The sequence below is a fragment of the Etheostoma cragini genome, chromosome 15 (genome assembly GCF_013103735.1).
Source record: "Etheostoma cragini isolate CJK2018 chromosome 15, CSU_Ecrag_1.0, whole genome shotgun sequence".
Lineage (NCBI taxonomy): Eukaryota > Metazoa > Chordata > Actinopteri > Perciformes > Percidae > Etheostoma > Etheostoma cragini.
Window position 1 is genome coordinate 5,778,993 of NC_048421.1, and position 10,630 is coordinate 5,789,622.

Below are 10,630 nucleotides of genomic sequence, written 5' to 3' on the forward strand. Positions count from 1 at the left end.
TTTAAACTGCTGCACCAGCATTAAAGTCTTTCCCTGAAGCTAGAAAAAGTGAGGAAATAGTGCAGTGTATGAATGTATGTATTTGAAGGGTCACAAGTGCAAACAAACAATGTCCTGTCACACAAGCCAGCTACTAAAAATGTTGAGACGGATCAGGGTGGCATGTTTGGATGTGCAAGAAAGATAGTTCTCATATTCTGCTTCCTAGCACAGCTGGTTTGATTGACTTCTGAGGCAGTAGCTGTCGTATTTCCTTACTTGTAAATAAAGTAAAAAAGGTAGAGACTTCAGCAGGTACCTTCAGGTCTATTTATTCAATTCAGGTGACCGTACATACGTAACCCTGGCCTTCAAAATTGTCTGTTTGCCCGACCCCTGCCACAAACAGAAATTTTCCAATCACAGTTTAGCAACTACAAATAGACCTGTCAAGCTTTGGATTTCATGACAGCTTGAGCAAGGACTCCAATAGCCTAAATGTAATAATCTGTATTTAAAATGTTTGGAGTGTTGTATCAGTTAAGTTTTTCAGTCTTTATATAGTGGTATTTACTTTCTTACTGTCTCAATTTGCATTTTTTTATACTGTTTTACTTTATTTTTTTTTAAAGCACTTTAATTGAAAGTGCTCTATAAATGACTGTTTTATTATTATTTATTTATACCCCAGGCCTTTCCTGCATAACCCTGTTTACCTCTGTGACGCTCATCTAGAGTTTTTCTGAATTTGGCAACGTCTCACTGCTTCTTTTGCACATGCCTGTCAGACGACGTCCCTTAAGCACAAAATGGCCATGTGATGGCCAAAACGCACTTCCTGCGGGGTAAATGATTACGATGTTTACACATGGTCAAAGAAGTTTTTCACCCCAAAACGTCTCGGATCAGTACCTCAGCTCTCTGTTAGTTAGAGAGGAAGTTTGATAAATGATTCCACACTTGGCTAATCAATTCCCCTGACTTCTTGTTTGTTGCTGTGGATTAAACCATCAATTAAAGGGTTTGAAGTGTTTGTTGGAGTGTGTCCTTGTGGGACACTTGAGCTGACCTCTGTGTGTTTGATCGTCTTCGATCTCTCCAAATGAGTCCACAGTAGCAACAGAGAATACCCGCAGGAAATTTTTGGTCTTCCTCATAGCTTCTCCAGGCAGATACTTCATTTTCTGTCAGTACCATATAGGGATGCTACTTTAGAATTATTTTGTTTCTGACAGACAGCCAACCCTCGTTAACCAAACATTAAAAGTGCTCTAAGCAATCTGGTTACTTCTTGTCGACGTTCAAAGTATTGTCGAAGATACGAGGCTAGCTCGCCCCTCCCTCCTCCCAATCCTGTCCCCTCCTTTCCGTGCTTCTTGAAACAGTCATGAACGCGCACGGTTGAAGTAGCCTACATGCTAACGCTGCTGCGGTGATGGCTCAACCAACTCCTTCTGATCGGTTAATGGCCGAAACACAGGAAAACTGTTTGTTATGTTTGGTGCTGCAGGTTGCCGCAGTTTGTTTTTGTTGCTGTTTGTGGAGCCTGGGCTGTCTACAGAGCCCGCGTTTTTTTACAATGTGTTCAGGGGACAGGCATCTAGCAGATGGTGAGGAGATGTTTGCTGTATGTGACAAAAAATTTAATAGGCCTAGCCTAAAAACGTGTGCCATTGCTTAGAGCACCTTTAATTGCTAACCAACAAGCAGAAACTAATTCCCAGTTCACCCGTCTGGAAGGCTCTGACATGCGTTCTGCGTTCTGTGTCCACGGACAGCTGCAGACTTGTATCACGCTTGTATCTCGCTTAGCTACGATGTTGCTTGTCATAAACATATGCAGTGTAAGTTTAAAGTTTATGCAGGATCCTAGTTTAAAAAGCAGTGTGGGTGCAACAGAATTCCATTTAATTAAAACTAAACTAGAAAAAAACTTTTTTAATTTTAAGAAATATTTTTAAAGCTTGGTGCAACATGATCTAAAGTTGTTTTTTAAATTAGGTTTAAAAACGAATCTTTGTTGGTTCAAGACAGCTTTCAGGATTGCCACTGTAACTAGTACCTAACAAATAGATTTTATAACCTTTTTTTTCTTTTACCATGCAACATTTTTTTAAATTACTTTTAGAAAAAAAAAATGTTCTATCATCTATCATGACAAAGAAACAATTGCATCACCTAGCAGTCTGGGCACACAATTCACAAATAAGTGACTGATTCCGGTTTATTTAAAAATGTACTTGCTAATCCTGACGGACATCATACCTGTGAATTGCCTTAAGTTAAGGGAGAGCCAGTTGTCTCTGCATGCAACGATCTGCATCAACTATTTCGAGAAATGTAATAAAAAGGAGCTGCAGGACATTCTTAATCCAAACATGATCATGTAAGTCATTTCATACAGTTTGACAATGTAATTATAGATAATTGTTTCCTGAGCTGCTAGATCTTGGCACTGACACTGAAATGAAGCAGGGGTGTGTGTGAGTGTGTGGCTGTGCTACCGGAGCTTGGTGCTTGGATGGCGTCAGGGTAAAGCCGAGTCACGTCAGCCTGCTCAACCCAGTACCACGCTTAAAATAATCTCCCACTGTGATCAGCATTAATTGATCTCATTTGAGCTGGTTAAGGCCTCCCTCTGCACTGCTGAACACAGCTGCTGTCTGGCTTGACAGAGCTTACTAATTACATGTCACCGCTATCATGTAATACAGTTACAAACAAAAGGTGGCCTCACAAGTATTGAGTATTGAGTACCTATCAGGGACCGAAGTTAATTTTTTTTCCACCCAGCAGAACTATGCAGTCCCCTATTGAACACCGTACAGGACTGCATTTAAGGTCTCCAAGAAGGCCTGAACACTCCAAATTCTTTTTTGGTGCATATGCACAAACAACAGTTTGTGCATATGTTTCCCCCCCCATCACACGCAGGCACAGGGAGGCAACCCTCTCGTCCACCGGGGTAAACTCCAACGCAGAGTAGGACAGAGTAGGACGGAGTCCAACCCCTATCCAGGAGTTTGGTTCCAGAACCGAGGCTATGCGTAGAGGTGAGCCCCACCAGATCTAACTGGTAGCGCTCCACCTCCAGCACAAGTTCCAGTTCCTTTCCCCACAGAAAGGTGACATTCCACGTCCCCAGAGCCAGCCTCTGCCGCCCGGGTTTGGTCCGTTGAGGCCCCTGACCTTCGCAGCGCATTCAACCCTGGAAATTCCTCCCACAGGTGGTGGGCCCATGGGACAGAGAGAAGGGTGCCACGTAGCTTCTTCGGGCTGTACCCATCCAGGCTCCGTTGCAAACCCGACCACCAGGCGCTCGCTGATGAGCCCTGTGTCTGGGGCTGGCTCCAGACAGGGGCCCCGGGCTTCCTCCGAGCAGGGTCACTCCCTCTCTGCCTCGCTCACTCAAAGGGTTTTTGAAACATTCTTTGTCTGGCCCCTAACCTGAGACAACTTTTCAATGGGAATCCCTACCAGGAGCCCCCAGCTCCAGACAACACAGCCCTCAGGTTCATAGGGACACACAAACCTCTCCACCATGATATGGTGATGGTTCCCGGAGAGGTGAAAGTGATATTGATTTTCTTATCTGACTCTCTGCAATATATTGAATATGCAAGAATAATATCTGAACCAGCATCTGACTCCGTACTCTCTAACGCCTTCCTCATTTGAATATGAAAGGGCACTGGAAGCACAGCTACATCATGATGATTGATTCATGATGAGCAGATTAAGGGAAGAGTCATTTGTCATGGTGTGCCTCAGAGTACAGAGCATTGCAATCTGTCTTCATATCAGAAGACCAACACGTTAAAGATTTACTAATTAGCGATTCCGGGATCATCATTACACCTGGATTATAACTGGCTGCAGCTGCCAATATAAATACTGGATTTTCTTTGGCAACCGTAGCTGTCTGCAACCCACCTACTTGTATTGCTCTACTAGCCATGTGCATACTGTAGCTTACTATGTGTGTGGACAAACCTTGACAGTTATGGCATGCTTGAGAAGTCTGCAGCCTTTCTCTAAAAATGTCACAGGTATTGTGGTGAAGTATCCTTCCTGAGCTAATATGGCTATTCAGCTGGATGAAGCTGTGGCATCTGTTGTAGTTTCTCTGTTGGGTGTGTGGGGTAGCTGGTTGCCTCCTCATCTTGTTTCACTGTCTGCTGGGTCTCTTTCCTGTTCTCTATAGCCACTTTACTCCAATGTTGGAATATATTGCTCTCAGACATAATTATTTTAGCCTGCTCCCAAGCAATAATGTCATTTTCTGTCTGGCAGTGATATTAGAAGACTAATTTTAAGTTTTCCTGCTCTGCTTGATGTTTATTTGAACGGGGATGCACTTCAAAAGTCTCTTTTTCTTTTAAGATAAGAGGCATGGGATTTCATGAATCATACCTCATTTCATATTTCTTGTTTCAAATGTGGTCCTGGGGGGTGGAGCCTACTATATGCTGGCACAGTTTGATGGGAGGTTTTGCAGGGGAAGGATGGGATATATTTCATTAGCCTTTGCTTGTGCACTGTAGTACCACTTACTGGATACCGTGCCCTAACTCCTGACAGACTACATCATGACTGAATTAATTAATATATGAATATATGCTTTACTTTGTAAACTAACTAAACTGTATTATGTTGTTGCTCCTGTGTAAAAGAACAGTATTAGGCTACTTCTATATGACCAAAAAAACAGTACATGTTTCTAGGCCTCACGTGAATCTACAGCAAGTCCAGTCTCACCATATAAACCAATTTACAATGTATTAATCATTTTTTATTGCCAATGTGTACAAAGATTATAATGTAACTTAAAAACTGAGACCTTAACCGACTGTCTTAGTCAGCCTGTAGACTGCTTTCTAAAAGACATGGAACAGTTTTGTTAACAGTGTTTTTTCAGTAAAACAATTGATATAACAATGATAAAACTGCCAATACCTTGCTGGAGCTGCAGGGCAAAATCAAATCACCTATATTAAGGACCAAAGAAATTATCCTTTTTTCCGCCAAGGCTTGAAATTGACCTTGTGTTGGTTTGATCCTCAACAGCATTGGTTTAAGATTAGATTCATGAGTGTACTGAGCAAACAGCACGGTGCTTTCACATGGGGTTGGTGCATGTGGGTGGAAAAGACTAGAAGAAGAAATAGTTTTGGTTTAAAAAAATTAAAATTAAAAAGCAGCTTTTTGTATTTTTATTGCACCAGTTGAATTACATATTTCCATGATTTCTTTCCATTTAAAAAAAAACAAAAGACTCCCTGAGGTTCAAACAGCCTAAAAAAGCCCTTCTTCTGACTGCGTGAACTAACAGAGCAGTCATTCAAACACACAGTAGCTTTACACACAATTACTTTTTTTAAGTGTTTTGTTTTGACCTTCAGTCTGCGACAGGTATTTGCACCTGCTGGGATCAAGAATACGAACAGAAGCTATTAAAACATTGTGTTTTACACTAAACTGCACTTCAGAGACATACTGCAGGTGCTCTGAATTTTAATATTAATCTGACATTGGGTAGTGTGGAGTAGGCTGTGCTCATGGAGAAAGCCCAAGAGTGGATGTTTTATGTCTGGTGTGTCAGCTTGATCCCAGCCCTCCACCTGCAGGGAGGGTAGGTTGTCCCAGACACTGAAAACACGAGGTATAAAGAGTATCCTGGTATGATGCTCATGTTTTTTTTTTTTTACCAATATGCATTATGCCAGTAATTTTGTTCATTTACCTTCACATAATAACACATTACATTCAATGTCCTGTTTTTGTTGTTTTTATTTTCAGATCATTGGCAATGGACTGATGACCTCAAGTGGACGGTTAATGAACAACACTGCCCTTTGTGAGAGAAATGTGGAAGAAAACCTCTGTCGTTACGCACCATGTTAATGGTGCAGTGCTGTCATCCTATCTAACCAACCTTCCCACTCAAATAAAAAAAAAATATGAATCCTCTTAGGATCTGGAAGGGTTGAATCACTAATAAGCTCTCCACATTTGCTGCTTGTAGTTTGACCTTTTTGATGTGTTCGTATCTCATCTATCCAGATGTCAAATCTTCAGATCTAGTGTACGTTAATTACAGCAGAGGATCAAGTTTTCATTTAGAAAATGTACTGTATATTCATATTTAATGAGAAGATATTACAATCTTAAAATAAATCATCCAGTGAAAACAGAGAAAGAAAAGAAATCTGATAGTGTTTTCCGCATTAAATATATGTTACCTTTCGGGTTTTTCTTTTGTGAATCTTTTTACTTTAGCAAGAAATGAAGGCAATTGAAAATAGCACTTTGAATCTCTCACCTAAGAAATGTGTTGCAGTTGAACTTGATTGATTTTGTGTCTATCCCTCACTCAGTATACTTTGCTACAATATGCAGAAAATACAGATCAACAGAGAAACTTGACCTAAATCAGCCACAAGGCTGTTTTCCCCTGGTACAGTCCTTCCTATCTTAACCCCCTCTCAAATGTTAACACCACCCATCATGTTCCAAACATCTCCTCATGAATGGATTGGACAGTTCATTGTTATATTTGACACTTCCTGCAAGTAGATTTAGTTACAATCACTTTTTCATACATTTTAATTGACAATATTTAGGTTGCTTTCAAGTTTGCATTTATATGCTGTGGGTGGGGGTTGTGATTGTGCTGTGGATATGACACATGCCTTTGGTATGGGAGTGTATGGTTTATGTGTATGATTTATGTATTATGAATGTGCATGGTCACATTGGTTGATACATCAACCAATGTGTCCCTGAGCAAGACACTTTACCCGTAGATGCTTCAGAGCAATTGTAAGTTTCTTTGGATAAAAGCGTCAGTTAAATGACATGTAATAAATTGGTGAGTACTTGCTTGATAGTTTGCACTGTAAATTGCAAAAGCTTTTTAGGCTATTGTAAATGTACTCAAGATTTCAACAATTTCAAATTGGATTTGGCTGTTTGGTTTCTTTTTAACACAAATATGTGGATAGATATCTTTTAATCAAGTCACGATTCCTGTTCTTAAGTTGTGTTAGTTGAGTTTAGTTAATGAATTGAGCTTTCCCTTCTGAACACACACACACACACACACACACACACACACACACACACACACACACACTTCATTGAAGATGTCAGGATGTTGAAAGTTGTGAGGAATAGGTCAGAGGGTACTTTAGTTGAATTACAAATGATCTAATTCACTGTAAACTTTGCAGCTTCTGGATAAATGATATGCTTTTCTGAAAATCATTTTAAATTCCCCAAAGCTTGGTCTTAATATTTTTCTGAGATCGTCTTCATTTTGTTTCAAATTGATTTCTTCCCTGGTGCATTCCCTGGAGAGACAGAAGAGGAAAACAGCAAGGTTCCTGGAGCCATATGAAACAATGATCACTCGAGCTGATAGCCACAAGCAACCCCATCAGCATTAGTACTTCACATTAGACTCACTAAGAGTTTAAGTTACACTCAAAGAAGAAACAAACAACTACAATATTTCCTTATCTAGGTTAATATTTGTGTATATCTGCTTTAAAATGATCAATAACTGGAGGTCATGTACTCCTTTTGTTCATGAGTCATTCCATATAATGTGCTACATTATTTACCAGGTTCGATGCATTACTTTATTACTGTAGCTGAACAGTGGATGAAACAAGGATTATTTATGCTCTGGATTACCAATGCATGATTAAAAAGCTGCCTGGTTTCATCATCTCCAGGAGAGTTATTACCAGAGGTTTCAGCTCAGCAGTGCCTGAGATGTGTGAAGTCATTGTGAAGTCTGGAGAGAAATACATCCAATATGTTTAAGTCATTATTTGAGTTAATTAGACAGGGGCACTAAGAGGATTCTAAAAAAGGATGATGAGCTCAGAGACGTGATGAGCCGAGCTAAGACGAGATGGCCAGTAAACTTCAGTGTTCACATCTTGCTTTGCTTGACTGTGTTTACCAGAAACAATTTATGAATGAAGGTGAACTTTTAAATCAGAAGGAATGGATGAGTCATGCTGTCTCTCGACTTGGCGCTGGGATGTGGCAGGATGTGAATTTCAAAGTAATTACTGTTGTCATAATGGAGTCAAGGATGCTTGATGATGTGGTCCTTGATCATAATTAGAGTATCAAATGTAAATCAACTTTTATAACCTTGTTGAAAACAACTAAAATCAGGGAAAGACATTTTGAGGCCCACAAGAAAGGATCTGTCCCGACGTAGAATCTATCTACGGCTTTACTTTACATACACAGTTTTTTTCTGTTGTTTTTGTATCTATACACAAGGATATGATTTTAATGGACCATCAGCATTAAAGTTACAGCTCAACTGTGGAAGGCAAAACTTTAATAAAAGGTCAAAAAGCAAAAATAACACACAGCAGCAAGGTTTGTTTCCAAAAGTGAGAGCGCAACTCTCACATCTTTTGTTGTATTTTCTAAAAAAGACCAGAATGGCTGTGCAGTTGCTCTTAGGTGGCACAGTTCTTTATCCCAAATTGTGAGGAGGCAGTTGCTGAGAGCACCCAACTTCTTGGTAACATTATTCTTTGTGCCTGAGGCGGATTAGGAAAAAGAGCTTATCTGAACTCTATTTCCCCCTCTCAGCAAGTCCCCTGCTGGACTCCAGTACTTTTTGGCTGCCAGATCCACACACACACACACACACACACACACACACACACACACACACACACACACACACACAGCTTCAGGAGATGTCGAATATCTCTACAAGATAATGCTCCTGGATGCAATGATAGCTGTTGCATTTCTGTAAAAAGCAATGAAAGCAAGATCAATCAAAGTAGCATATTCCTATAATATGCATGATGAATCCTTAAAAAACTAAAACAACGTCAATGTGATAATACCACACACCTTTATGAAAGACAATTAGAACGGCATAACGAGACCAGGAAGGTAATGTATATTTGTTACATAATAAACTTTTTTTTTTTTTAAGCGTGGGTTTTGTGAAAAATAAACACTAAAAAGCAAGCCGTTATATTGACACCTGCCAACACCTGTATCAGATGCATGTCAGATACAGTAAATTCCCACAGGGCAAGCAGCCGGGTTAAAGCAATACGTAAATGTAAAATTAACTTGGCTTTATAAGTCAAACACAAATTCATTGAGTCTAAAGTCAGCCATCTGTGTCATTATCAAGTAAAGTCCTGTAGAAAGGCCTTTTCTATGGGCCCCTTCCCACATCCCCAACTATTCATTCTAGCATCTTTTTGGGCCCTCTTCACATGAGGGCCTTGGATGCTCCATCCTCTTTTTCACCCCGGTCCGACGCCCCTTAATGCAGGTTATTGCTACATTATTCTGCTGTTTTTCTTTTTCGTTGCTACTAGTTTTAAAATTGTGTTTAAGTAGGCTACAGTACTCAAGTAAAAGTACTTAGCTGTAGTTCACCGCCAGCCTTTGACGCCCTTGGACCTGTGAGATCTTGCGTTTTCCTTAATTTGAGAAAGGAGAGGCTTTGTCCAATTAAAAAAGATTTTATAACGAAATTACATGACAGAACGGGATTTTACGCTGCAGCGGTCTGCGAGAGGTATTCCTCCCCCCTCTGCGTTATTTCCAAATCCATGTGTTTACTTCCGGTCACAAACAAGATCCTAACATGTGGAAGTAAATCTTTTCCAGTTAGTCTTTTGGTCTTAATCTGATCAACAGAGGGCCTCCAGACAGAGACAACCAAAGTTCTTTCTCCTGTGTGCTAAGTGACAGACATAACCTAATTAGCACTATAAGCTGCAGAGGGCAAGATGTTGATTGGGATGCAATTTTCCTGCCTAACTCAGTGGCATCGTACGTTGTGAAGGCGTCACAACATAAAAGTATAATGAAATCAAAGCTCAGAGGCCCGTATCCATCCATGATTGATGAACTGAGACAAGAATGAGCTGAGGTGAATGTACATGTTCACAAAGATAAAGATTAGAAGAAATGTAAAACAAAGATCTACAGCATATCACTAAAAGGATTAAACATGTGGAATCTTTCAGATGAGGAAGTAAAAATGAGTTACACGCTGACGCTACAAAGATTTAAAAAAATACTAAAAAGTAAGATTATTAACATAGAAAAAAGTGAGGCATGAATGGCAATGTTTATATGAATGGGAATATATTTTGTTGAGTTTTATTTTTACTTCTGCACATGTGTGTAAATATAAATACAGAAATGAATGATAATACATTTTATGAGATCAATATCATCAGGAGCCACCTAAGAACAATATAAGAATAAAATAGAATGTAGAAAGGGTAGGTGTAATGAGAAATAAGGTGTAATTTACCATTTATGTTATGGAAGTGATGTGTATTTATGTGATTGATTGACATAAACTAAAACTAAATGATCAACTCTAGTGCATTGCTGCAATCAGTGTCTAAATCAAAACGTGTGTAATAGTATGTAATTAATAACTCATATTAAAAGTGTCCTAATTTTCCATTAGCCTATGAGCTAAGACATGCAGTCTGCTGTAAATAGACTTTTGTAAATTATTGTTGCTTATAGCCTCTGCTTGGGTTGAAGGGGGGCCAGAGCTTTGATGGGAATTTATTAGATCACAAATCTTCATCTACCAGTAGGAATGATATAGGGCCTAGGCGTA